The 27,329-nt window shown below is 50.3% G+C and overlaps 1 protein-coding gene across 1 annotated transcript in view; it reads left to right on the forward strand.

The window, feature by feature from the left end:
* WDR70 (WD repeat domain 70) overlaps window positions 1–27,329 on the forward strand; it is a 1,287,307-nt gene that overhangs the window by 732,453 nt on the left and 527,525 nt on the right. The gene's annotated exons all lie outside the window — the stretch shown is intronic.

Here is a 27,329-nt window from a genome sequence, read left to right on the forward strand (position 1 = left end):
TTAGACTTCTAGATTCATAAAAAAAAGGAATAATATTATATAAATATGATGACGATAAATCCAATTGCCCCTTATTCTTCTAATGTCCCAAATCACAATCTATTAGGTAGGTTCATTATCTAATGCCCAAAACTGAAGATATCATGATGTTTGCCAGACGATAGAAAAAGCATCTTGTGAGTTTTAATATCAAAATTCCTGAAATGATCTGAAGAAATCTTCATACATGTTAAAATTGCTCTACAAGTTTGATAAGTATTTCCTAAGTCGGATGCTCCTCTAAGTATTCAGATGATCGTTTGTGATCTGTTTACCTTTTGTTCACAGCTTTCCATAGCATTATTTTTGTGTTAAATTAAACATGTCACTAAAAATGACTCATCGGAATATAAATTAACATTAATGCCATGAACATGGATTGATATGCAGACAATGCATGTTAAATGTGCATAATGTGTGTCAGCCACTTAGTTCCTCTTATTTCACATGTTTTACTTAATGTTGCATTCCCCCAAGAGTTAGCTGATTCATCATGCTGTGTTTCTGTGCATTGTATTACTCTTCCATAGTGCATACTTTGACTTGTGCCAGGCGTTTGAGTGGCTTTGATTGAGAGCGCTGGTGCTGAGGCTGAAGGCAAAGCAAAGTGCCTTTCAGTGGGTTGGTCTCCCTGCAGAGCCCAAAGAACAATGGTCATGTATTCCAGTTGAAAATTAATTTGAGTGTAAATGTGTGTGTGAAGGGGTGCATAGAGGTCAAAATATTTAGAAGGCAAACGCAAAATGAAATAGTGCTTGAATGTGAAAGAGTGCAGTGTATGTTTGGGGTGGTAAAATGAGGGAGTGCATTCAGAGGAGAGAGGAAAGAGGGTGCTCAAGAGGAAAACGAGGAGGTTGAAAATGTACAGATGGATGAGAGGTGAAGAGATAAAGGGCTTACATATCCAACGTAAAGCTCACATAACTGAAGGCCACACTCCTTCCATAGGCCTCAATAATAGTTATCACGATTTCAGAATTGAAACATTTCTAATGTTAATTAGAACATTGGAATGTTGGCAGCTCCATTGAAAACAGTGGAGTGCTCCTGGCTTTTACTGGCCGGTAAATGCCCGCAGTGCCAACATTCCAATCTTCTTAGTTCACAGCAACAGCTGTGAACAAAGCCTCACAGAGCCTGTGGGGATTTTAATCCCTGTGAAGCCTTTGTTTTATTTCTGAGAACATTCTGCCCTCTAATGGCAGAATGTTCTAATAGCCTTTGAGCCCTCCGTAGCGGGCTCTACCGGCTATTAAAGACCCTCTCCCTTGTTAAAGGCCCTCGCCTTCGGCTCGGGCCTTTAACGCGGGAGCAGGCCTTTAATAGCCAGCAGAGCCCGCTACAGCAGGTTCTAAGGCTATATTATTTATAACTATAATAACTAATCATTGTTGTTGTTCATTTATCATAAACAGCTAACAACTGTTGACAAAGCCAATAGTACTGACAGGTGTTTAGATGTATGTCAGATGTTGTGTTATATTTCTGGATGCAATAACATCTCCAAGAGAAACCAAAATACGGACCAGGTGGCACACTATGGACATTTATTTTACATATTCCCTTCTAGGGACCCCCCACTTTTTTCATCCCACTTAAAGATCTGTCTGCACATATTTCTGTATGATTGATCGCAGCCATCAGTTGTGGGTGCTTCCTGATGCCTGGTTAGAGCATTTTCTTTCAAAGCTGATGCTGCATGCAGTGCAAGACACTGGTCAAACACACACTTTAAAGGGCCTTAAGTTGTCACGCTATACAATTTTCACATTATAGTAACTGTTAAACGTATTAATGTGGTAAGATATGGGGCATTTTTTAATGTGTTTAGTATTTCAAGACAATAGTTTCCCGCTATAGCCTTAGAACCCGCCGTAGCGGGCTCTACTGGCTATTAAAGGCCCGCTCCCCGCGTTAAATGCCCGAGCCGAAGGCGAGGGCATTTAACAAGGGAGGGGGACTTTAATAGTCGGTAGAGCCCGCTAAGGCGGGTTCTAAGGCTATTAGAACATTCTGCCACTCAGGGCAGAATGTTCTATTAAAAAAAAAAATTTTCACGGAGCCCAAGGGGATTAAAATCATCTGAACTGGTTTCTACTCTTTCAGAGGGGAATAAAACGTTTCTGAACGCCAGGCGCCTATGGAAGGTAAAGTAGGCACAACGCATTCAACTTCACTCATGGCTTTGAATAATGTTTCTATAAATTTATGCTGCCTGTGCAGTGAAATCATTTGTATGTGTAAGTGTTTAATGCAAATTGTCCCATGCAAATGGATATCACTACAGGCTGTGTGTTGTGTGAACGGAGCTGCGAACTCCATGCGGTGTCACTGGCCAGGAAATGCCCTCTGCATAAAAACTGCATTTCCAGGTGACACAAACAAGGCCAAGCTCTCAAACCGCCATGTATATGTTTAGGACTGACCTGCCATTTATTAAATATCTTGCAGCCATTCTCTGAATGCTAGGACCCTTTCAGAGCCATTAATGGAAAGTGACTGGGTAGTTTTCCTACAACTGACGCGTTTCATACCTTCCATGCGTCTCTTCTTTTGTAAAGGCTGTAAAACGTACAAAACCAGAAGAAAATATTTCTGGACTGGTCGAAACGTGCAACTTGAACTCAAGCTAAAAAAATGCTTCAGTAAATCGTAGGGCAACACTTCAGGTTGATGTTTCAATTCTCTAACACTTTAACACTATTTGTTATAAGCAGCACAGTTCATTTACCTAAAATGCGTTTAGAAGAAGAAAATCGACCTGTCGCCGCTGTAATCCGAAATCAAGCTTTTGACTGATTCGTGTATGATGTGCTGAAGAGAAGGTAACATTCAGGAGTTACCCACTGGATAAGGCTTTCGTGATGTTATTAGGAATTCGGCGATGAAAAAAAGGAGCTCTGCGTGTCCCTATTTTGATTAATGCCCGTTTTATTAAAGCACAGAATATGTTCGTAGATATGTTTTGCACGCTGTCGCACTTTGAGTCCAGAGCTTACGCTGTCTGCCTTGCAGTCAGCCAGACGTTGTCCAGAATGCACGAACTATATATTAAGGAGTTTGAATGACGCCCTGTGGCAGCTATACTACTGCCGGCTGCCTCCAGACATTTCATTTTTCTAACACTCAGTTCCTTAATTGCTCGGCCAAAGTGTGTTGCTTAGTTTTCCATAATTTCCGCCCCATGTGTTAATGGAAAGTAGTGTCACTGAACCAGAGTGTGTTTTTTTATGAGCATTTTAGTGTTTTATTAAGTGAGATATTTTTACAAAATCCCTCAAGAGGGAACATAAGACTCCTGCTACGACAAAAGAGCATTTAAGTGGAACAGTAGCACGACCTCCATTTGGGACTCCTAACTGCAGCTCTCTAACAAATATAAAAGAAATAGTAATGAAGAATTCGTTGTAAACATCATAGGTGCAATTTATTTTTAAAAACTAGAAAATATTGCATCGGGAAGACGTTTGGTTGTGTTGATGATCAGTCCTGGGAGCAGCGCCAGGCTATCTAGAAACCGGCCCTTCTTGAATTGTGGATCAAGGAAAATCTCTGGTTCTAGCAGCCCAGTAGGTGCCACATTGGCCCTCAAATATTCAGTCATTATGGTTCAATGTAGCAGTGTTTTCAACTCGTTCCGTTTCAACTCCGATAACTCAGACTTTTTAAGGCATCGGCAGAGTGGTCTTTGTGGCCCAGAGCCTGAGCCATTCAGGGGGCCCTTGATAGAGCCAACTCTGTTCTGCAGAGAGTCTTGCCCTTATGACCTTGAATAATTCTTACGCATATTGGTTTAATTACTGTTTTCCTTTAATTTATGTTTAATGTTTGTGGTGTGTGAGAGTCTATTACAGATACTTTGCAGATAAATATTTTTGTTGCATGCAACATCCATACGTTTCTTTTAGATCAAAACAGCACCTCATACATGAGAAATGGGAGGGAATCACAGAGATTATTCGTAGTATTATGAGTGAGCTGCTGCTGTGTAACAATACTAAATGCGCAGATCACTATCTTTGAATATTATTTGTATACATATTTAGAATTTGAACCTGTGCCCTGTCAGTGACGAGGACACAGAAGAGCTGAGACGGGACCATAAATTCAAAGCTGTTCCGAACAGGGCCCCCCAAAATATATCTGGCCCAGGGCCCCTTAAATCTTTAAGATGTCCCTGGGCAAACTCATCCCAATTTTGAGTTTGGCTACGTGCTTGTGTGAGGTTGGTGTCATTCAGGAGTGGTGGTGCTAATAAGATCAAGGCTGCTGTCTCATCCAGTGTATGCTGAGCCCACTTGTTATGCCATCGTCACTGTGGATTCGAACAGTATTTAGAAAAGAAACTATCTTCTTTTTTCATACAGTCCCTACAGCTGTGCGAAGCGTAATCACTATCACAAAAAAGTGGACCAAGGCCAAGGAGGGGTCAGGCCACTGAGAAGGGAAAGGAAGATAATTCCCTGTTAAAAAGGGGTCTGGGGAATACACTTTCCCTTATACATCAGTACATTCCCCCACCCCGGACGGCTGAATTTTGACTGCTACGTTTTTTCTCTTGCCGCACTTCATTTTGACAAGTACTTTGACTAACTATTGACATTAGATGGCATACTGTCTCCTTGTTTCTCCCCCGACTGGAACATATTAACACCGTGACAGTGTGTTACTGCAGGGGCACGTCACCCCATGCCCCGAAAGTTTAGAGTGGTAACCCAAAGTGGGTAAGTGTGGCTGTTCTTTTCGAATTTTTGATCTCATATGTGTCTACTCCTACTATGCTTGCCGGGATATTTAGGCACATTTATCACAACATTTAGTTGGATTCTTGAAAATGTTCCTCTTCTTGCGTTGTTCGCAACACCTCACCTGCTGCGAGCACATACAGGGAGTGCAGAATTATTAGGCAAGTTGTATTTTTGAGGATTAATTTTATTATTGAACAACAACCATGTTCTCAATGAACCCAAAAAACTCATTAATATCAAAGCTGAATATTTTTGGAAGTAGTTTTTAGTTTGTTTTTAGTTTTAGCTATGTTAGGGGGATATCTGTGTGTGCAGGTGACTATTACTGTGCATAATTATTAGGCAACTTAACAAAAAAAAATATATACCCATTTCAATTATTTATTATTACCAGTGAAACCAATATAACATCTCAACATTCACAAATATACATTTCTGACATTCAAAAACAAAACAAAAACAAATCAGTGACCAATATAGCCACCTTTCTTTGCAAGGACACTCAAAAGCCTGCCATCCATGGATTCTGTCAGTGTTTTGATCTGTTCACCATCAACATTGCGTGCAGCAGCAACCACAGCCTCCCAGACACTGTTCAGAGAGGTGTACTGTTTTCCCTCCTTGTAAATCTCACATTTGATGATGGACCACAGGTTCTCAATGGGGTTCAGATCAGGTTAACAAGGAGGCCATGTCATTAGATTTCCTTCTTTTATACCCTTTCTTGCCAGCCACGCTGTGGAGTACTTGGACGCGTGTGATGGAGCATTGTCCTGCATGAGAATCATGTTTTTCTTGAAGGATGCAGACTTCTTCCTGTACCACTGCTTGAAGAAGGTGTCTTCCAGGAACTGGCAGTAGGACTGGGAGTTGAGCTTGACTCCATCCTCAACCCGAAAAGGCCCCACAAGCTCATCTTTGATGATACCAGCCCAAACCAGTACTCCACCTCCACCTTGCTGGCGTCTGAGTCGGACTGGAGCTCTCTGCCCTTTACCAATCCAGCCACGGGCCCATCCATCTGGCCCATCAAGACTCACTCTCATTTCATCAGTACATAAAACCTTAGAAAAATCAGTCTTGAGATATTTCTTGGCCCAGTCTTGACGTTTCAGCTTGTGTGTCTTGTTCAGTGGTGGTCGTCTTTCAGCCTTTCTTACCTTGGCCATGTCTCTGAGTATTGCACACCTTGTGCTTTTGGGCACTCCAGTGATGTTGCAGCTCTGAAATATGGCCAAACTGGTGGCAAGTGGCATCGTGGCAGCTGCACGCTTGACTTTTCTCAGTTCATGGGCAGTTATTTTGCGCCTTGGTTTTTCCACACGCTTCTTGCGACCCTGTTGACTATTTTGAATGAAACGCTTGATTGTTCGATGATCACGCTTCAGAAGCTTTGCAATTTTAAGAGTGCTGCATCCCTCTGCAAGATATCTCACTATTTTTGACTTTTCTGAGCCTGTCAAGTCCTTCTTTTGACCCATTTTGCCAAAGGAAAGGAAGTTGCCTAATAATTATGCACACCTGATATAGGGTGTTGATGTCATTAGACCACACCCCTTCTCATTACAGAGATGCACATCACCTAATATGCTTAATTGGTAGTAGGCTTTCGAGCCTATACAGCTTGGAGTAAGACAACATGCATAAAGAGGATGATGTGGTCAAAATACTCATTTGCCTAATAATTCTGCACTCCCTGTATATGCACGATGGATGTTCAAAATGAGCATGAATCTGTGTAGTTTTGTTGGTGGTGCATGCAGAGTTTATGCACGTGAGTTAGCCTGTACCCAGGAGAACTGACATTTGCATCCCTCATCTCTTTAGGATTCCTCCTTTATGCGATTTGCTAATGACAAGTATTACAAGAGGCAATACTCAGATGGTATGTTGTTTGTTCTTGATGGTTTCTCTTACAGGTACTACAGTCCTGCTTACGATTGGAGAAGGCAAGTTAATCTACTCTTTGCATGCAAGTTTTAGCACTGCATGCTTCATGTGTTCAATTGACTGACCCCTGTACGTTGACACCGGGGCAACTTAAAACATAGATGTAGGAAGTTGGCTCTGTATATACTATCTCAAAGTGAGAGATAGTGTGCACTGAGTCCAGGGTTTCCCCTTACAGGTAGATAGTGGCAATAATAGATAATACTAATGCTCTATTTGTGTTAGTATGGTCGAACAGTAGGTTTATCAGAGGCAGTGTTAAGCATTTGTTGTACACACACAGGCAAGAAATTGGATCACACTCTCAAATACTTAAGTCGAGGCCAATAGGTTTTTATTTTGAAAAATATTATTTTCTTAATTTATTTTAGAACCACAAGATTCAGAATTCAAGTAAGTACATAAATTGTAAGGTACTTGGCATAGGTAAATATAGAACTTTGAATGAAAACAGTAAGGTACACAGTTGTGGCAAAAATGGCTATAAGCTATTTTAAAAGTGGACACAGTGCAAAATTCAACAGTTCCTGAGGGAGGTAAGTACAATTTACTTTAGCAGGTAAGTAAAGCAGTCACAAGTTCAGTCTCCGGGGCATAGGCAGCCCACCGTTGGGGGTTCAAGTCAACTCCAAACACCAAGCAACACGGGGGCAGTCAGACGCAGAGGTCAAAGAGGTGCCCAAATAACATATACGCCTAAGGAGACTAGGGGTGCTCCGGTTCCAGTCTGCTAGCAGACCCCGTCCTGCGTCCTCGGGGAGCAGACCAGGGGGGGTTTTGTAGAGCACTGGGGTGGTCCTAAACAGGCACACAAAATACACCCTCAGCGGCACAGGGGCAACCAGGTGCAGTGTGCAAAATAGGTGTCGGGTTTTGCGTTGGTTTCAATGGAGGGACCCGGGGGTCACTCTGTCAATGCAGGCAGGGCACAGGGGCTTCTCGGGGCAAGCACTGACTGGGCAACGATGAGGGCCGCCTGCTGGTCACTCCTGCACCGGTAGTTGGTTCCTCTCGGGCCTGGGGGCTGCGGGCGCAGTGCTTCTTCAAGGCATCAGTTTCTTTGTTACCGGGCAGTCGCGGTTAGGGGGATCCTCTGGACTCTCTCTCTAGGCGTCGCCGTGGGGGTGCAGGGAGGTTGTGTCAGGGTGTTTACGTTGTGGAAGTCACCTGGTGGTCCTCAGTGCAGTGTTGGTTTCTCTGGACACGAGCCGGGGGTGTCGGTGCAGAGTGTTGGGACTCACGCTTCCTGAGTGAGGTGGGAGTCCCTTTAAAGATGGTTTCTGCTTGGATGTTTGGACAGAGCCGCTGTCCAGGGGAGTTTCTTGGTCCTTTGGGTTGCAGGGCAGTCCTCTGAGTCGGCAGAGGTCGCTGGTCCAGCTGGATGCGTCGCTGTTGCAGGGTCTTTGAGTCTGGAGACAGGCCGGAAGAGCTGGGGTCAAGTAAGTTGTCATCTCAGTCTTCTCTGCGGGGCTTTCAGGTCACCAGTCCTCCTTCTTCTTTAGGTCGTCAGGAAATCTGTTTTCCTGGGCTCAGGGTCACCCCTAAATACTAAATTTAGGGGTGTATTTAGGGCTGGAGGTCAGTAGCCGATGGCTACCGTCCCGGAGGGTGGCTACACCCTCCTTGTGCCTCCTCCCTTTGGGTAGGGGGCCACATTCCCTAATCCTATTGGGGGAAATCCTCCAAAGGAAGATGGAGGATTTCCTAAGATAGGGGTCACCTCAGCTCAGGACACCTTAGGAGCTGTCCTGGCTGGAGGGTGACTCCTCCTTGTTTTTCTCATTATCTCCTCCGGACTTGCTGCTAAAAGTGGGTGCTGTGTCCGGAATCTCCACTAGCCTGAGTGCCCTGGGGTGCTGTAACACCCGGCTTTAGCCTTTGAGGCTCACAGCCAGGTGTTACAGGTCCTGCAGGGGGAGGTGTGAAGCACATCCACCCAGGACAGGCTTTGTTCCTGGTCACAGAGTGCACAAAGGCACTCACCCCATGTGTCCCGAAACTAGTCTGGAAGTGGCAAGCTGACAGAGACCGGTCAGCCTAGCACTAGCAGTTGGCCTGGCATGCATGGGGCATCTCTAAGATGCCCTCTGAGTGCATTTCCTAATAAATCTCACACTGGCATCCGTGTGAGATTTATTGTGCTGAGAAGTTTGATACCAAACTTCCCAGTATTCAGTGTAGCCATCATGGAACTGTGGAGTTCGTGTTTGACAAACTTCCAGACCATATACTCTTTATGACTACCCTGCACTTACAATGTTAAGAATAGATGTAGACACAGTAGGGGCATAATTCTCATGCAGCTATGCCCTCACCTGTGCTATAGTGCACCCTGCCTTAGGGCTGTAAGGCCTGCTATAGGGGTGACTTACCTATGCCACAGGCAGTGGGTTGTGGGCATGACACCCTGAGGTTGTCCCACAAGCTGTGAGGCAGTGTGCATGTGCTGAGTGAGGGTTCCCCAGGGTGGCATAATACATGCTGCAGCTCTTAGAGACCTTCCCTGGCCGCAGGGCCATTGGTACCAGGGGTACCATTTACAAGGGACTTATCTGTGTGCCAGGGTTGTACCAATTGTTGAGACAAAGGTACAGTTTTAGGGAAAGAAAACTGGTGCTGGAGCCTGGTTATCAGGGTCCCAGCACACTTTGCCATAACTAGCATCAAAAAAGGCAAAAAGTTAGGGGTAACCATGCCAACAGTGGCATTGTCCTACAATAGACGTCCTGATGAAATCTCAGGACCTTTTTAGGCCATAGATAGGGGCTGAAACATGTAAACGGCTTAAGTGAGAGTTTTAAGATTATAAAATCCTAGCAGTCCCCTCAAGGTGATTTTAATTTATACCCGCGTTGACCACAAATAAAGGGACACCTTTGGCCAGTGCAAGGTATTTGTATCTTTAGATTCCCCTGGTGGGATCTACATCAAAGTGCTCTCTGGAATATGATTGAGCCCACCCTGGTTTTTAGGGGCTGGGGGGGACCAGATGATGAAGCATGCCACTACTAGAGTGGGTGTTGTGACCCTCACATGTAAAGAAAATAACTCTTTTCTTTTGATGTAATACCGTGGTTTTGCCTGGAGAACGAGTCTTATATTTCTCGGCTGGAATACTTAGTTCTGTGTAGTATTGATGCATAAGGGAGAGTGTATTCCCCACAGGGAAATAACTTCCTTTCCCTTTCCAGTGACAGGGCCCCTCCATGGCCTTGGTCCACATTTGTATGAAGAGTAAAGACTTTCTCCAAAATGAAAAAAATGGTTTCTCTGTGAAGAAGAGAATAGAATGTTAAAAAGTGCAATTGCACTAGTTTCCAGGCCCACTGTGCCTCATCGGTTATGTGTAGAATTACTCACACTAGGAAAAAATTATTTAAGAGATGCCACATGACAATCCCAGCAATATGACTTGATACTGTAATTTCACAGGTCTACTACTGGGAAAGAGTTTGAATTTACAAAAGTAGTAAATCTGCGTCAGTGTGTAGGTGTACTTCTGCGGGTGCAGATTTACTGCTTTGTTCGTGAATAAAGTCAGAAGTATCCACAAGTGTTTCTTTTTAGTGCACTTTTGTTTAGTAAATGGCTAGTACATGATGTGCTTCTGTGGAAGAGTAATGCTCCTGCCTACAGTGCTGGAGCCTGAAGCATTGAAGTATTTCAGGAATTCTTCTTCAGAACATCTTATGGCTTTTAGCCAGTGTAATACATTGGTAATATGTGCCATTTGACTCCAATTATTAACACATTTTTTATGATCCTCCAGTCCATATAAGCTCCAGCACCAAAGGGTTTCAACCCACGTGCAACCCAGACTAGTGGACTCAAGAGCCCCACCATGCAAACAACTAAAGGATCTCACTATAGAAATATTTCCAGCGCAGATAGATGTGCTGAGACTAATTTGCTTGTAACCATTCCCGCTGAAGAAAATATTTTTTTCCACAGATTTTCCTAAAGCTACAAGTTTTTCATGCGCTTCTGATATGGCACTTTGTGCAGGAAGTTTTGTGAGCGCAGAGGTTCCTCCACGCCCCAACACTACCTAATATCTATGCTGTCACCTCACTATGACTCAACTGAACATTGAAGTCATGAAGGTATTGTGTGCCATCTGGGAAAAGTGGAAACAGGATTCCACCTATATGCCTAAATATACTTCATGTTTTACCTTTTGAAGATGGCTGGACTGCCCCGGATGTCCAGATGAGGGCTCATTTGCTTCCTCAAACCCAGCCAGGGCTCCACGAGGTCAGGTGCGTTCTCACCGACATTCCCTTCTGTCCCTCGTTGTGCACAGAGTTCGAGAAAGGGGGGGTAACCTTCCCATGGATTACTAGGGACAGGCTACTCCGGATCTCCTTGGGGTCCAGTTTTTCTGGGACTGGGCACCGCAACGGCCTGGGCCGACCCGCTCTGGGGGCCCCCGGTTGTGCGGCCTGCTTGCAGTCTGATGGGTCTCTCCTCCAAACCTGGCTTCCCACAAAGCAAACTGACGTCCCAGAGCGTTCCATACCGTGGAGGGCCTTGGCTTACACTGGGCCAAGGGAGGCTTCCCCTGCTGGTTTGGGTTCAGGGGCCCTGGCCAGGGCTGTGGCAGGCCCCAGGGTGGAAACCCCTTGCCTGGGCTTTGTCCTCTAGCCTGCCATGTGGCAAGGCACCTGGGCCCGGGAGGCCTCCCCTACATGGCAGTGTTCAGAGAGCCCCAACTGGGTACCAGGCCCCCACCAGGCCCTGGGATGGGCACTCCCTTCCTCCAGCCTGCCATATCCTGAGGGGCCCAGGCCTGGGAGTCTACCAGGCCCGGGGAGGTTTCCCCTTCCTATTCGAGCTCAGGGGCCCTGGCCAGGGCTCTGGCAGGCCCCAGAGCGGAAACTCCCATCCTAGTCTTCGTCCTGCTCCTCCTCCCCAGGCCAGGGCTGCTGGGGAACCTTTAAGCCCTCGTGGCCTGGCCATCCGGTCACTCCGACAACTCGAGTCATCTGGTTGTGCTCCATGCGTTCCTATGGCACGTTCAGATCGCCAGACTGCCTCGGATGTTCCGATGAGGGCTCATTTGCGTCCTCAAACCAGCCAGGGCTCCACGAGGTCCGGTGCGTTCTCACCGACAGTCCTCTCCGTCCCTCGGAGTACAAGAAAGTAGGGTAGCCTTCCTCCGGATTACTAGGGACAGGCTACTCATGTGCTCTAATTTTTTAGTTCCCAGGATGAAAGATTTCTTCACCCACCCTCACAAGTGAGGTGTCATTTTACTCTGGAGACCGAGGGGAACGCTAGGTGTTAAGTGCTGGTGAGGTGATCCCAGCCAGAAATGTGAGAAAAACTTCTTTTTTTTTTTTTTTTAGCTAACTTTGAAGTTTGCTGAGTTCAGAGAACCCGACCGGATCCCGGGCCCCTGGTGGTCCCTGGGGAGGGCGCTCCCTTCCTCCAGCCTGCCGTACCTTGAGCGGTCGAGGCCTGGGAGACTTCCGGGCCTGGAAAGGCTTCCCCTTCTGGGTCCAGTTCAGGGGCCCTGTCTCTGGCAGGACCCGGTTTGGTAACCCCCATCCTAGGTGTCGTCCTCCAGCCCGCCATGTGGCAAGGCACCTGGGACGGGGACCAGGGAGACCTCCCCTGTGTGGCTGTGTTCATAGAGTCCCGGCTGGGTCCTAGGACGGGCTCTCCCTTCCTCCAGCCTTCTGTACACTGAGGGGCCCAGGCCTGGGAGTCCACAGGTCCCGGGGAGGCTTCCACTGCCAGTTTGGGTTCAGGGGCCCCAGCTGGGCCCCCACTGGTCCCTGGGACAGGTACTCCCTTCCTCCAGCCTGTCTTAACCTCAGGGGCCCAGGCCTGGGAGTCCCTCGGGCCAAGCGAGGATTCTCCTGTCAGTTTGGGTTCAGGAGCCCCAGCGGGTCCTGGGTTGGGAGCCCCTGTCCTGGGCTTTGCCCTCTGGGCCATAAGATGGCAAGGCACCCGGGACATGGTCTAAGGAGGACTCCCATGCATGGCTGTGTTCAGAGAGCTCCGACCAGCCCCCTGGCTCCTGCCTGGCCCTGGGGCGGGCACTGCCTTCCTCCAGCCTGCGGTACTCTGAGGGGCCCGGGAGTCCACCTGGCTGGGGAGGCCTCCCATTCCGGTTCAAGTTCAGGGACCCCGGGCCGGGCCCCCACCAGGCCCTGCGGCGGGCGCTCCCTTCCTCCAGCCTGCCGTACCCTGATGGGCCCATGTCTGGGAGTCCACCAGGCCTGGAGAGGCTTCCCCTGCCAGTTCGGGTTCAGAGGCCCCAGCCGGACCCCCACCGGGCGGTGAGGCAGGCGCTCCCTTCCTCCAGCCTACTGTGCCCTGAGGGGCCCAGGCCTGGGAGTCCACCGGGCCAAGTGAGGCTTCCGTTTGTCAGTTTGGGTTCAAGGGCCCTGGGGTGGGTGCTCCCTTCGTCCAGCCTGCCGTACGCCCAAATGCCCGGGCCCGGGGAGGATTCCCCTTCTGGTTCAAGTTCAGGGGCCCGGGCCAGGTCTCTGGCAGGTCCCGGATTTGGTAATCCCCATCCTAGGCTTCGTCCTCCGGCCGGCCATGTGGCAAGGCACCTGGGACGGGGACCAGGGAGGCGCCCCCCTGTGTGGCTTTGTTCAGAGAGCCCCGGCTGGGACCTGGGTCGGGCACTCCCTTCCTCCAGCCTGCCGTACCCTGAGGGGCCCGAACCTGGGAGTCCACCGGGCCAAGTGAGGATTCCCCTGTCAGTTTGGGTTCAGGAGCCCCGCCAGGTGCCGGATTGGGAGCCCCTGTCCTAGGCTTTGCCCTCCAGCCCACCAAGTGGCAAGGCACCCGGGACCGGGTCTTGGGGGGACTCCCATGCATGGCTGTGTTCAGAGCGCTCCGACCGGACCCCTGGCCCCTGCCGGGTCCTAGGAGGGGCGCTCCCTTCCTCCAGCCTGCCATACCCCTGGAAGTCTACCTTGCCAGGAGAGGCTTCACCTGTCAGTTTGGGATCAAGGGCCCTGGCAGGGCCCCCACCAGGCCGTTGGGTGGGTGCTCCCTTTCTCCAGCCTGCGGTACCCCCACGGACCTGGGCCTGGGCCCGAGAGTCCTCCGGGCCGGGGAGGCTTCCCCTTCCAGTTCAAGTTCAGGGGCTCTGACTGGGCCCCTGCCAGGCCCTGGGATGGGCACTTCCTTTTTCTAGCCTGCCGTACCCTGAGGGGCCTCGGCCTGGGAGTCCACTGGGTCCGGGGAGGCTTTCCCTGCCAGTTTGGGTTCAGGTGACCCAGCCGGGCCCTTAGCGGGTCCTGGGGCGGGCACTCCCTTCCCCCAGCCTGCTGTACCCTGGGAGTCCACAGGGCCAAGCAAGGCTTCCCCTGTCGGTTTGGGTTCAGGGGCTCTGACGTGCCCTGTGGTGGGAGCCCATGTCCTGGGCTATCCCTCCAGCCCACCAAGTGGCAAGGCACCCAGGACAGGGTCTGGGGAGGACTCGGCTGTGTTCAGAAAGCCAGGGCCCTGGGACGGGCGCTCCCTTCCTCCAGCCTGCTGTACCCTAAGGGGCCCAGATCTGTCTGCAAGGCTTCCCCTGTCAGTTTGGGTTCAGGGGCCCTGGCGGACCCTGGGTTGGGAGCCCCTGTCCTGGCTGTGTTCAGAGAACTCTAACCAGACCCTGGGGTGGGCACTGCCTTCCTCCAGCCTGCCGTACCCTGAGGGGCCCAGGTCTGGGAGTCCACCGGGCCTGGAGAGGCTTTCCCTGCCAGTTCGGGTTCAGAGGCCCCCACCGGGCCCTGAGGCGGATGCTCCCTTCCTCCAGCCTGCCATACCCTGAGGGGCCCAGATCTGGGAGTCCACCGTGCCAAGCAAGGCTTCCCCTGTCAGTTTGGGTTCAGTGGCACCGGCGGGCCCCGGGGTGGGAGCCCGTTTCCTGAGCTGCGCCCTTCAGCCCACCAAGTGGTAAGGCACCCAGGACAGGGTCTGGGGAGGACTCCCATGTATGGCTGTGTACAGAGAGCTCTGACCGGACCCATGGCCCCTTGCCGGGTCCTGGGAGGGGCGCTCCCTTCCTCCAGCCTGCCGTACCCCGAGGGCCCGGGCCTGGGAGTCCACTGGGCCAAGCGAGGCTTCCCCTGTCAGTTTGGTTTCAAGGGCCCTGGCAGGGCCCCCACCAGGCCCTAGGGTGGGTGCTCCCTTCCTCCAGCTTGCCGTACTGCCAAAGGCCCATGGATCCGCGAGGCCCGGGAAGGCTTCCCCTTCCAGTTTGAGTTCAGGGGCCCCCGTCCTCATCTTTGTCCTCTGGCCCCCTGAGGTCAGGGCTCCTGGGGAGCGTTTACTCCCTCATGGCTTGGCCACCTGGTCGCTCCGACAACTCGAGTCGTCTGGTCGCACTCCATGTGTTTCTGTGGCACCTCCAGGCGACCAGGCTGCCCCGGAAGTCCCGATGAGAGGCTCATTCACTTCCTCAAGCCCAGCCAGGGCTTCAGGAGGTTGGATGCGTTCTCGCCGGTGGTCTCCTCCTTCCTCGGTGCACACAGAGTACAAGAAAGAGGGGTAGTATTCCTCCGGATTACTAGGGACAAGGTATGCCAGACTCCCTGGTGGTACAGTGGTTCTCGACTGGGCTCTGGCAGGGCCCGGGCCTGGGCTGGCCTGCCCTGGGGCCCGGGTGTGCAGCCACCTTGGAGCCCTGTCTGATGAGTCACTCCTGAACCAGGCTTCCCAGAGCGCAAACTGACATCCCCATGCAATGTGGCCCCCCTCCCTACCCAACTGGGGAACAGGGTTCAGCCAGCATTGTGCTCTGATCGATTGGGCACATTTGGTCTGTTAGGGGATGAACTGCTTGGCCAGCCTCGTCTGTTGTTTCAAACAAAGAGCTTCCACCCCACCAGGGACCGTCCGACTCGAGGGTCTGCTGTTCACAGAGGCCCCTTCCCTTACCCAGAAGAGCAAAGGCCAAGCAGCCTGACCGCTTGTGCCCCTCCAGCGGTCTGACCAGAGTGGAAGGGGTTGGGTGCTGCCAGGTTCTGCAAGCTGCTTGGCAGTCCAGGCACTTGTGTGCTATCATCCTCCTCCACCCAACACATTTCCACAGCAGCTCGGAATGACCATACCGTGGGGTGTCTCTGCTGGCCCAGGCCGGCAGGCACCCCTGTCTCTTGCTCAGGCTATGCCTTGGCCTGGCTGTCTCTCTCGGCCGCCGGTGCCCGCCAGTGCCTGTGTGACAGTCCTGTCCTCCCTAGAAAGCCCCAGGGAGGGGCTTCTCCGCAGCAGGCTTCCCCCTGTGGGTGTGAAGGTTGGTCCAAGACAGGTATGCAGCTCCCCCCCAGTAGGTGCGGTTACCTGATTGATTCTGCCAGTAGCATATGCTCATCTCAAAGATTAAGCCATGCACGTGTACAAGTACACACAGCCAGTACACTGAAACTGCGAATGGCTCGTTAAATCAGTTATGGTTCCTTTGATTGCTCCACCTGTTACTTGGATAACTGTGGTAATCCTGGAGCTAATACATGCCAAAGAACACTGACCTCCCATGATGCGTGCATTGATCAGACCAAGACCAATCCGAGCTTGCCAGGCCACTCTAGATAATCTTGAGCTGATCGCATGTCCCCGTGACCGTGATGATAGATTTGGATGTCTGCCCTTTCAACTTTTGATGGTACTTTCTGTGCCTACCATGGTGACCATGGGTAACTGGGAATCAGGGTTTGATTCTGAAGAGGGAGCCTGAGAAACGGCTACCACATCCAAGGAAGGCGCAAATTACCCACTCCCGACTCGGGGAGGTAGTGATGAAAAATAACAATACAAGACTCATTTGAGGCCCTGTAATTGGAATGAGTATACTATAAATTCTTTAACGAGGATCCATTGGAGGGCAAGTCTGGTGCCAGTAGCTGCTCCACTAGCGTATATTAAAGTTACTTCAGTTAAAAAGCTCGTAGTTGGATCTTGGGCTCGAGCTGGCGGTCTTCTTTAAGGTGAGGTACCTTAAAGTAAAAGTCGTAACAAGGTTTCCGTAGACCTGCGGAAGTATCATTAATGGCGGAGCTGCCTGAGGTACCGATGGCGTCAGCCTGAAGCCCTTGGTCGGCTCCATGAAAAATGGAACACCGGTGGGCACAGGGATTGGCCCTTCCTTCGTGCTTCCTGGCTAACGGAGCGGTCCGCGGCCACTGAGGTGCTTCGAAGAGGACTGGGCGTGGGGTGGGCTCCTCTGCCTGGGAGGACTTGACCCTCTTATGCTGGGAGTGGCAAGGCGGAAAGCCCCTCCCGAGATGAACCCATGCTCACCCAGCATGACCCTGGGAGGGAAACCGAATTGAAGTGTGTAGGAAAATGCCTCTGTTGGCATGGTTACCCCCTAACATTTTTCATTTTGCTGATGCTAGTTATGATTGAAAGTGTGCTGGGACCCTGCTAACCAGACACCAGCACCAGTGTTCTTTCCCTAAACTGTACCTTTGTCTCCACGATTGGCACAACCCTGGCACTCAGGTAAGTCCCTTGTAACTGGTCCCCCTGCTAGCAAGGGCCCTGATGCCAGGGAAGGTCTCTAAGGGCTGCAGCATGTCTTATACCACCCTGGGGACCCCTCACTCAACACATGCACAGTGCCTCACAGCTTGTGTGTGGTGGTGGGGAGAAAATGACTAAGTGGACATGGCACTGCCTTCAGAGTGCCATGCCCACAACCCACTGCCTGTGGCATAGGTAAGTCACCCCTCTAGCAGGCCTTACAGCCCTAAGGCAGGGTGCACTATACCACAGGTGAGGGCATAGCTGCATGAGCACTATGCCCCTACAGTGTCTAAGCCAATTCTTAGACATTGTAAGTGCAGGGTAGCCATAAAGAGTATATGGTCTGGGAGTTTGTCAAACGTGAACTCCACAGTCCCTTAATGGCTACACTGAATACTTGGAGGTTTGGTATCAAACCTCTCAGCACAATAAATCCACACTGATGCCAGTGTGAGATTTTTTAGGAAATGCACTCAGAGGGAATCTTAGAGATGCCTCCTGTATACCAGTCCAACTACTAGTGCTGGGCTGACCAGTTTCTGCCAGCCTGCCACAAAGCCTGTCCTGGGTGGAGGTGCTTCACACTTCCCCCTGCAGGAACTGTAACACCTAGCGGTGAGCCTCAAAGGCTCAAGCCTGGTTTTACAGCACCCCAGGGCACTTCAGCTAGTGGAGATGCCCACCCCCCCCGGACACAGCCCCCACTTTTGGCGGCACGTCCGGAGGAGGAGTCACCCACCAGCCAGGACAGCCCCTATGGTGTCCTGAGCTGAGTTGACCCCTGCTTCAGGAAATCCTTCATCTTGCTTTGGAGGATTCCCCCAATAGGATTAGGGATGTGCCCCCCTCCTCTCCAGGAAGAGGCACATAGAGGGTGTAGCCTCTCTCAACGACAGTAGCCATTGGCTACTGCCCCCCCAGACCTAAACGCACCCCTAAATTGAGTATTTAGGGGTGACCCTGAATCCAGGAAGTACACAAGAAAGTACGGGGTTCTCTAAAGAGGGCGTCGCGGGTACCAGCGTAGCCCTAGGTTGTACGTGTTCCTATTTGGAAAGGTAATGTCAGTGAAATGTCAGTAAGTAACTGCAGAGTGCGTGCGCGGGGAGAGAAACCGGGGGGAGTTCCTTTTACGGACTAGGTGGTCTCACACACTATATAGTGTCATGCTTCATCATTTGACCACCTAGACCCACCCAGGTAGGACAGTGCCATCTGGGCGGACTCAACCTCACTGTTAAAGGAACAAGAGGGAGTGCGTAAATAAACTTGTTTCTGGAAAGATCGGGATCCAGCTAATCTAGTGAAAAATTAAAAACACCTAAGCAGACACCTGTAAGGAGTGACAAATTTAATGGTGGTGTCTGATTTGTGTAGTTAAAACAGGGGTTGGGACACCTCTGTGAGGATAAGGACTCACAGGGTCACCTAACTAATAGCCAACATGTTTCTGCCCTCAGAAGTGAGCCAATAGAGGTCTCGGGGCATTCGTCAGGGCCTAGGATCCCTACGTCTCACGTTGGAGGAAATTTACTCTATGTAAAGGTCAAAGAGTGTGAAGTAAAAGGTCTACCTTACCCAAGGAGTTACCTTGAGGCGGCCTCTGGGGGATAAACAAACAATTAGAACAATAGTGGCACACAACACTGCAAAAACCAACCAACTACACCCGTGTCAAGGGGATGCATTCATGCACATAACACATATGTTCATAATAGGCAATATTCATGCGTAGAGTGACAAAGTGGGTACATCTAACTATACATGTGGACAGTCCTACCACTGCAGGGAATTACAACTCTTACCCTTTCATAGAGGCTACTGGCCTCTGGTATCCAGGAGGGGGAGTGTCCCCTTATAGTCAAACACTAAGGAGAAACACAGAAAGAGATGGACACAAAGACAGGAAACCAGATTCTTGACGGCCTGCAACAAGGACTGCTGACCTGAAAGCCCTGCAGAGACGACGGAGACGACAACTGACTTGGCCCCAGCCCTACCGGCCTGTCTCCAGACTCAAAGAACCTGCACAGCAACGCATCCACCAGGACCAGCGACCTCTGAGGACTCAGAGGACTGCCCTGCAACCAAAGGACCAAGAAACGCCTGTGGACAGCGCTCTGTCCAAACAGCAACAAAGAAACCATCTTTAAAGGGACTCCAGCGTCACTCCGGAAGCGGGAGTCCCCCACACTATGCAGAGAGGACCCCCAGGCGACTCCCATGACATGGACACCCTGAGACGACCCTCCCTGCACCCCCACAGTGATGCCTGTATAGAGAATCTAGAGGCTCCCCCTCACCACGACTGCCCAGTAAAAAAGAACTCAACGCCTGGAAGAAGCACTGCACCCCCAGGCCCGAGAGAAACTGACTACCAGTGCAGGAGTGAGCAGCAGGCGACCCTCATCGTTGCCCAGTCGGTGGCTGGCCCGAGAAGCCCCCCTGTGTCCTGCCTGCATTGCCAGAGTGACCCCCGGGTCGCTCCATTGATTTCAACCTAAAACCCGACACTTACTTTGCACACTGCACCTGGCCGCCCCTGTGCTGCTGAGGGTGTATTTTGTGTGCCTGTTTGTGACCCCCCCTTGCTCTACAAAACCCCTTCTGGTCTGCTCCCCAAGGAAGCAGGTACTTGCATGCTAGCAGACTGGACCCAGGGTACCCCTAGTCTCCATAGGCACCTATGCTATTTGGGCCCTACTTTGACATCTGCACCTAACCGGCCCTGTTTTGCTGGGTGTTTGGGGTTGACTTGAACCTTCAGTGGTGGGCTGCCTATGCCCCGGTGACTGAACTTGTAAGTGCTTTACTTACCTGAAAAACTAACCTTTACTTGCCTCCCCCAGGAACTGTTGATTTGTGCACAGTGTCCACTTTTAAAATAGGTTATTGCCATTTTTGCCAAAACTGTGTACATTATTGTTTTAATTCAAAGTTCCATATTTACCTATGCCAAGTATCTTACAATTTATGTACTTGCTTGAATTCTGAATCTCGTGGTTCTAAAATAAATTAAGAAAATAATATTTTTCTATAAAAAACCTATTGGCCTGGAGTTAAGTCTTTGAGTGTGTGTTCTCATTTATTGCCTGTGTGTGTACAACAAATGCTTAACACTACCCTCTGATAACCCTACTGCTCAACCACACTACCACAAAATAGAATATTAGTATTATCTAATTTTGCCACTATCAACCTCTAAGGGGGAACCCTTGGACTCTGTGCACACTATCTCTCACTTTGAGATAGTATATGTAGAGCAAACTTCCTACAAAGTTCCTCCCCGGGGCTGGGACCACCCCCCTGAAAGCCCTGCTGCCTGGTCTCTCCCCCGCCTGATTCCCGGCTTGCCTGGGCTTTGGGTGACTGAAGAGTGGTTCTTCTTGGGTGGCAGGGCGGCCTGGACAAGGAGGAGCTGGGGCTGGGAACGAACCCTGTCTCCCCTCGGTGGAGGTGTGCTGGAGGGGGAAGGGGCTGTTTCCTTCTGGTGCCTCTAACCAGGGCAGTGGGGGTGGACTATCCCCCAGCCCGCTGGCATGGCTCAGGCTGCCGCCTTAGGCTGGTGGCTCTCGACATGCAGGGGTCGAGATGTAGTGGCAGATAGCTGGTGTGCAGGTGGGGCGACCCTCTGATGTTGCCAAGTACCTTGCTTGCCCTGGACCCGTGTGGCTGGGGTAAGGGTTTGAACACTCGTGTGGTACCTCCTAGTCCTCTGGAGGGACTGGCATTGGTGGGGCTGCCTGGCTCCTGTTCTGCTCTGGGAGCACCCCCTTCCTGTGGGGAGGCTCCCGGGCCGAGCGCCTGGTGATGTTCTTTGAGTCGTGGAGATTGACTCCCAGAGGGGAAGGCTGATTGGGTGCCCGGCCATCTTGCTATGTGGTTGGTGAATGGGTGGTGCTGCCTTCCTCCCACCTCTGCTGCACACGCAACTCACCTTACGCCTGTCTGAGGGTTGCTTGATTGTCAACTGCGCTGGGGCTTTCCCAGGGCACAGCTGGGGCAGTCGCAGGGTAGCTCTGTTCCCTTTGTTCCCTCCTCCAAGGTCAGACCCCCCGCCTGATTGCCAGCAGATGGATCCCACCCTTGGTCCTGTCATAGAGGTATGTTGCTGGTGTGCCTCGCCTTGCCACACCGCCTTGGCGGAGTGTGGGCAGGGGACTGGTCTGCCCTGGGCACGTCCTGGAGCACCTGGCTGCATGCTGCGTGTGGTTGTCTGTGGTGTTCCACGGCTGCCTATGCACACAGCCTTGGGTGCACACCACTGTGGCTTGGTCCTGGGGGAAGGGCAACTGCTGGCCTCGGGCTTCAGTCCAGGAAAAAGGGTGTGCTGCCATGTCCTTCAGTCCCCTGAGCCCAGGGGATGGTGGTCCTGGCTTCCCCCACTGCTTTGGCATCTGACTACGACCTCAGATCAGGCGTGACAACCTGCTGAATGTAAGCAGGGGGTCGCCTCCATCGCCCTTACTGCACCGCATGTTCATTAGGCACCCCATGCTAAATCTTTTGTAAAATACTTGATTCCGGTCCAGGGTTTCTTAAGTAGCAGAGCAGCTACCTTGCTGCAAGCTATTGAATTCATCCTGAGCCCAGCTTTTGTCTGTGTCTGTGGGTGCTCGTGTCCCCCCACCACCACACCTAAGGGGGTGGTGGTCCCTCTGCTGCCCGGCTGATGGGGAGGGGCCTGCGGGCCCGTGGGAAGCTGCCTCCACCACATACCACAAGGGCCCACCGGGTGCAGTGATGGGGCCACAATCCCTTGCAAGTCAGCAGGGCAACCAGATGGTCAGGGTGGGAAATCCCTGGTTCGCACAAGTCACCGGGAGGCAAGCTGCCCTGGGAAGGAGCCTTTCAGAGTGCATAGCCGCTCTTGTCTTTGCCATGGTGACTGCCATGGTGCCTGGGTCACTCTGGCCGCAGGGTCATCCCAAGTCATCTGGTCACTGAACCGTCCTGGGCCATCTGGTCGCTGGGCTAGCCAACCAGATGGCCTGCTGGATGGGCGACCAGATGGGTGGCTGGCCGAGCCGCTGGCTAACTCAAGTCTTTTATCCCTACCCAGGGTTCTGTAATCCCCAGTTGAGGAAGATGGGCAGGCCAGTGGGGAGAGGGTGTGGGGCAGTCCGGGTTTAAGCCTCCTGGTCTCCCCGTGCCGAAGCTCCAGGAAGGTGGAAGGCATCCACCCGAAGGCAGCACCCTTAGCCCACGGTATGGTGAAGACAGTCACTACACAAGGCAGGGTGGCTGCAGATCAGAGAGGACTCTTGTTCCCTCCCACCAGGTTCAGGTCTAGAGCAATGTCTAGCCCTTCATGAAGGCCTCTGGCCCATTTCCAGCACCTATTTTAGTGATTTTTTTTTTCTCATCATTTTGAGTTTTTCTGGTTCAAGGGGCCAAAGTCACTCCTTCTAACCAGGGCTATGGGGCTCCAAGTCGGGTAAGATTCCAGGTTTTTCACTTGGATGGAAGTGAACAAAAAAAACACACCACATGGTCCAAAAGATATACAAACTCCTTCCCATTGTCAGTTCTGAGCCTTCAGTGCCTCTCCAGCCTCCCAGCATCTGTTTTAGTGATATTTTAGTATTTTTTAGTTTTTTTGGTTCAAGGGGGCAAAGTCACTCCTTCTACCCAGGGACATGGAGCTCCACAAAAACATGCCACATGGTCCAAAAGGTATACAAACTACTTCCCAATGTCAGTTCTGAGCCTTCAGTGCCTCTGGCCCCCTTCTAGGCTCCCAACGCTAGTTTTAGTGATATTTTCATCATTTTGAGTTAATATGGTTCAAGGGGGCAAAGTCACTCCTTCTACCCAGGGCTATGGAGCTCCAAGTCGGTTAAGATTTCAGGTTTTTCCCTTAGATGGAAGTGAACAAAAATAAACAAACAAACAAAAAAAAGGAACACGCCACATGGTCCAAAAGGTATACAAACTCCTTCCCAATGTCAGTTCTGAGCCTTCAGTGCTTCTGGTCACTTTTTAGGCTCCCAGCACCAGTTTTAGTGATATTTTCATCATTTTAAAATTTTCTCGTTCAAGGGGGCAAAGTCACTCTTTTTACCTAGGGTTATTGAGCTCCAAGTCAGATAAGATTTCAGGTTTTTCTCTTAGACAGAAATGAACGGAAAAAAACAGCCACATGGTCCAAAAGGTATTCAAACTCCTTCCCAATATCATATCAGTCCCTCGGACCCCTTTCTAACCTTCCAGCACCAGTTTTTGTGATATTTTCGACGTTTTGAGTTTTTCTGGTTCAAGGGGGCATAGTCACTCCTTCTACCCAGGACTATGGAGCTCCAGGTTGGGTAAGATTTCAGGTTTCTCCCTTAGATGGAAGTGAACAAAAAAAACACACCACATTGTCCAAAAGGTATACAAACTCCTTCCCAATGTCAGTTCTGAGCCTTCAGTGCCTCTCCAGCCTCCCAGCACCTGTTTTAGTCATTTTTAGTTTTTTTTGGTTCAAGGGGGCAAAGTCACTCCTTCTACCCAGGGACATGGAGCGCCACAAAAACACGCCACATGGTCCAAAAGGTATACAAACTCTTTCCCAATCTCAGTTCTGAGCCTTCAGTGCCTCTGGTCCCTTTCTAGGCTCCCAGCACAAGTTTTAGTGATATTTTCGTCATTTTGAGTTTTGCTGGTTCAAGGGGGCAGAGCCACTCCTTCTACCCAGGGGGATGGAGCTCCAAGTCTGGTAAGATTTCAGGGTTTTCCCTTAGATGGAGGTGAACAAAAAAAACACTCCACATGGTCGAAAAGGTATACAAACTCCTTCCCAGTGTCAGTTCTGAGCCTTCAGTGCCTGTGGCCCTTTTCTAGCCTCCCAGCACCAGTCTTAGTGATATTTTCAACATTTGGAGTGTTTCAGGTTCAAGAGGGCAAATTCACTCCTTCCACCCAGGGTAATGGAGTTCAGAGCATGGTAAGGTTTCCGGTTTTTCCCTTGGATGGAGGAAAAAAAAATAACGACACACTTCAAGTATTCCGAAAGGTACACAAACTCCTTCCCCGTGTCTGTTCTGAGTCTTCAGTGCCTCTGGCTGGGTCTGCCCTGGCTGGGTCTGGAAGCTATGACTGGCCCTGGCTAGATGGGGAAGCTATGACCAGGCACCGGTTGAGAGCTCCGACTTTTCTGTGGGTGGAAGCCCCACTCCACTCTGCCAATCCGCAAATGTAAATAAACCATTTTACAAGTGCTTCTAGGTAAGTAAACCTTATGGGATCCAGACAAACCACACACATATTATTCCCTTAGTGACTAGTTTCCAAAAAGGTGTGACAGCAAGGGCTTTGCTATGGAGAGAGTATGCATGGGCAGTAAAAAGCAAAGATAAACACTAAAACATTATCGCACACCGACCCACTAGTCCATCTCGGGCATACTGGTTGGATTTGGCATAAGGGTAAGTAAATGGTTTAAAAAAAAAAAAAAAACTTTATTCACCAATGACTTAATGAAATAAAATCCCTACATATCATTGATAAATCAACCATTTACAAGTGCTTTTAGGTAAGTAAACCTTGTGGGAGCTACATATCACACACCACATATCATTCCCTGCTCTGATGACGTGGGCGTACTGTGCGCGTGTCGATGTCATCAGATCGCTAGGGGGGGCAGGGGTGGTGGCAGAAGGTATTCCGTTGCCACCCCCGGTGGGGGCCTGAGGGTGGGTGGCCCACGGGGGGGAACACCAGCGCTTTCCCCGTGGGTCGGTCCCATGACGTAATGCTTACGTCCTTGGCACAGCAGCGCTGCAGCTGAGGACGTAACCATTACACCCTGGGCACAGAAGGGGTTATAGTTCCTGGTACCTTTCAGCGCGCATACACAGAAATGTCAGCCTGTATAGCACAGTAGGGCATGCACCCCCGTTCTGAATTTTCTTGCAACATCTCTCTGTAGGTTTTTGATTTTTTTACCTGGACACACGACAGTCATGCTTCTGCGCTAGGGGCCCTCTGTTAAACCATATGAGGACTAGAGCGGGGTCAGTATTTTGTTGAGCCTCACAAAGTGTACCTCTCTCTCGAAGTGTGACTGTCATCTCACCAGTCTGAGAAGTGCTAGCAGTCGTGAAAGCAACTGATTATTGTAGAAGCAACATGCCTTTTTACCTCTTGCCTTCCAAGGGCTTGTTTCCTTTCGGTCTCTCCTGTTTCAAAAGACTTGACAGTTTATTTATACTGGATTTTTTTTCTCCATCCATGTGGGATATGGGTGGCAGACCCATGTTTGAACTGCGTGCATGAGGCAACGTGAGCAAGGAGTGAGTGGGTTTTTCTTGACTGTATGTAAGCTGGAATCCAGGTAAGCGGAAGACTGAGAAGATGGAGATTTAGTTTGTCAGACAAGGGTGTGATTTGGTAGAAAGCCAGGGAACATTTATTGGCCTGTTAGTGCGCCAGGCTCACGTGAAGGGTGGCGAAGAGATACTACTTTTGAACTGCTGGGATAGCCCCTACCCCATTCTCGCTTCATTTCTTCACCATGGCTGCGCAGCAGACCTGACTGTGTAGCAACCAGGCAGGGGAGCTCCTGGCAAGAAACATCTAACTCTCCCAAATCACCCTTCGTGCAAAATCTGTAGATAAAAGGGAGTGTGGCAGAGCAGTCGTTTTGAAAGAGGCTCACTCCCCTGAAGCCAGACCTTCACCAAAATAGGAAGGGACTCGGAGATACAGATGCGCGCCTGCCAAGCTATAAATACTGGATAGAATACACAGGTTAATGTTTCAGTAACTTTTCTCTGAGCTTGTGTCCCTGCTCCACACAACGGTGCGAAGAACGATTACTTAGTTACTTAGGTCTGATGTCCTTGACAGCATACTTTTCCGGATGGTTGGGAAGAAACCTGACCCAAGCTAGGGTGACCACCCGTCCGTAAATTTCACGGACTGTCCGTAATTTCACCCTGCCGTCCGTTGTCCGTGATGAAAGTCTTCACGGACAGCATTTGTCCGTAATTTTAGCCTTTCACCTAAAGGGCAATGGAGGCAGGGCGAAATTACGGGCAGATCAGTCTCCCCAGCTGGACTGGAAGGCAGGTGGTCTCCTGTGTTCTGAGGGAGGGAGGGACAGATAAGAATCAGACCTTCTTGCCAGGGGGTCGCCTTCCCTAAAGACATGCAAATGTGCCCAACTGGTAAATCTGCAAATACAAAGGGGCTTGAAAACCTGCATTGACTTTACTAAAAGGAGTCACTTGAAGTTTTCTGGTGGCAAAGATATTTCTTTTAGAGAGGTATTGTAAGAGAGTGTTATACATTTTTTTTGTACTAGGTATAAACTGTATATTATTCAAATCTGTATTTGAGAAGCACTTTTTTTTTATTTAACTGAAATGTATTTGCGCATTTTGTAGCAGCCTTTATTATGATGTAATTGTATTTTTCACAGTTCTTTCAGGTACCTCGGTACCTCATAGTACTAAAAAACATTGGCAAAGCCAATAGGTCTCATCTACGAAAGAGTTATTGGCTTTGCTAATGTGTTTTAGCCATTAGCAATGTTGTACACCAGAGTAGCTGCTGTTCAGCATGGCTTACAGTTAGTGGCATAGTTGTGTGGAGTGGAGTAGAGTGGCATAGGAGCAGTGGTGTAGAGCCCAGTGGTGCAAAGTACAGTGCAGTGGGGTACAGTGCAGTTGTTTAGAGTGCATTAGTGTAGAGTGCAGTGGTTTAGAGTGCAGTGGCATGGAGTGGCGTGGGACAGAGTAGAGTGGCATAGAGTGCAGTGGAGTAGAGTGGCATGGGGTAGAGTTACATAGAGTGCAGTGGAGTAGTGTGGCATACAATAGAGTAGCAGAGAGTGCAGTAATGCAGAGTGGTGCAGTGTCATAGAGTGCAGAGTAGACTCATGTGGCATAGAGTGCAGTGGTGTAGAGTGGTGCAGAGTGGAGTATTGTACAGTGGTGTAGAGTAGGGTATAGTGCCTAGAGTGCAGTGGCGTAGAGTGGTGTAGAGTGCAGAGTTGCAGAGTAGGGTGTCAGTGCAGTGGTGTACAGGTTCTGGCAGGGCAAGAGAAAGCCGTGCATGATAACCCTGAATGGTGATCCATAGAATGGTCAGTAGGAAACAATGAGCAGTGCATTAAGCCTTTCTTAA

The sequence above is a fragment of the Pleurodeles waltl genome, chromosome 1_1, assembly GCF_031143425.1.
Source record: "Pleurodeles waltl isolate 20211129_DDA chromosome 1_1, aPleWal1.hap1.20221129, whole genome shotgun sequence".
Taxonomy (NCBI): domain Eukaryota; kingdom Metazoa; phylum Chordata; class Amphibia; order Caudata; family Salamandridae; genus Pleurodeles; species Pleurodeles waltl.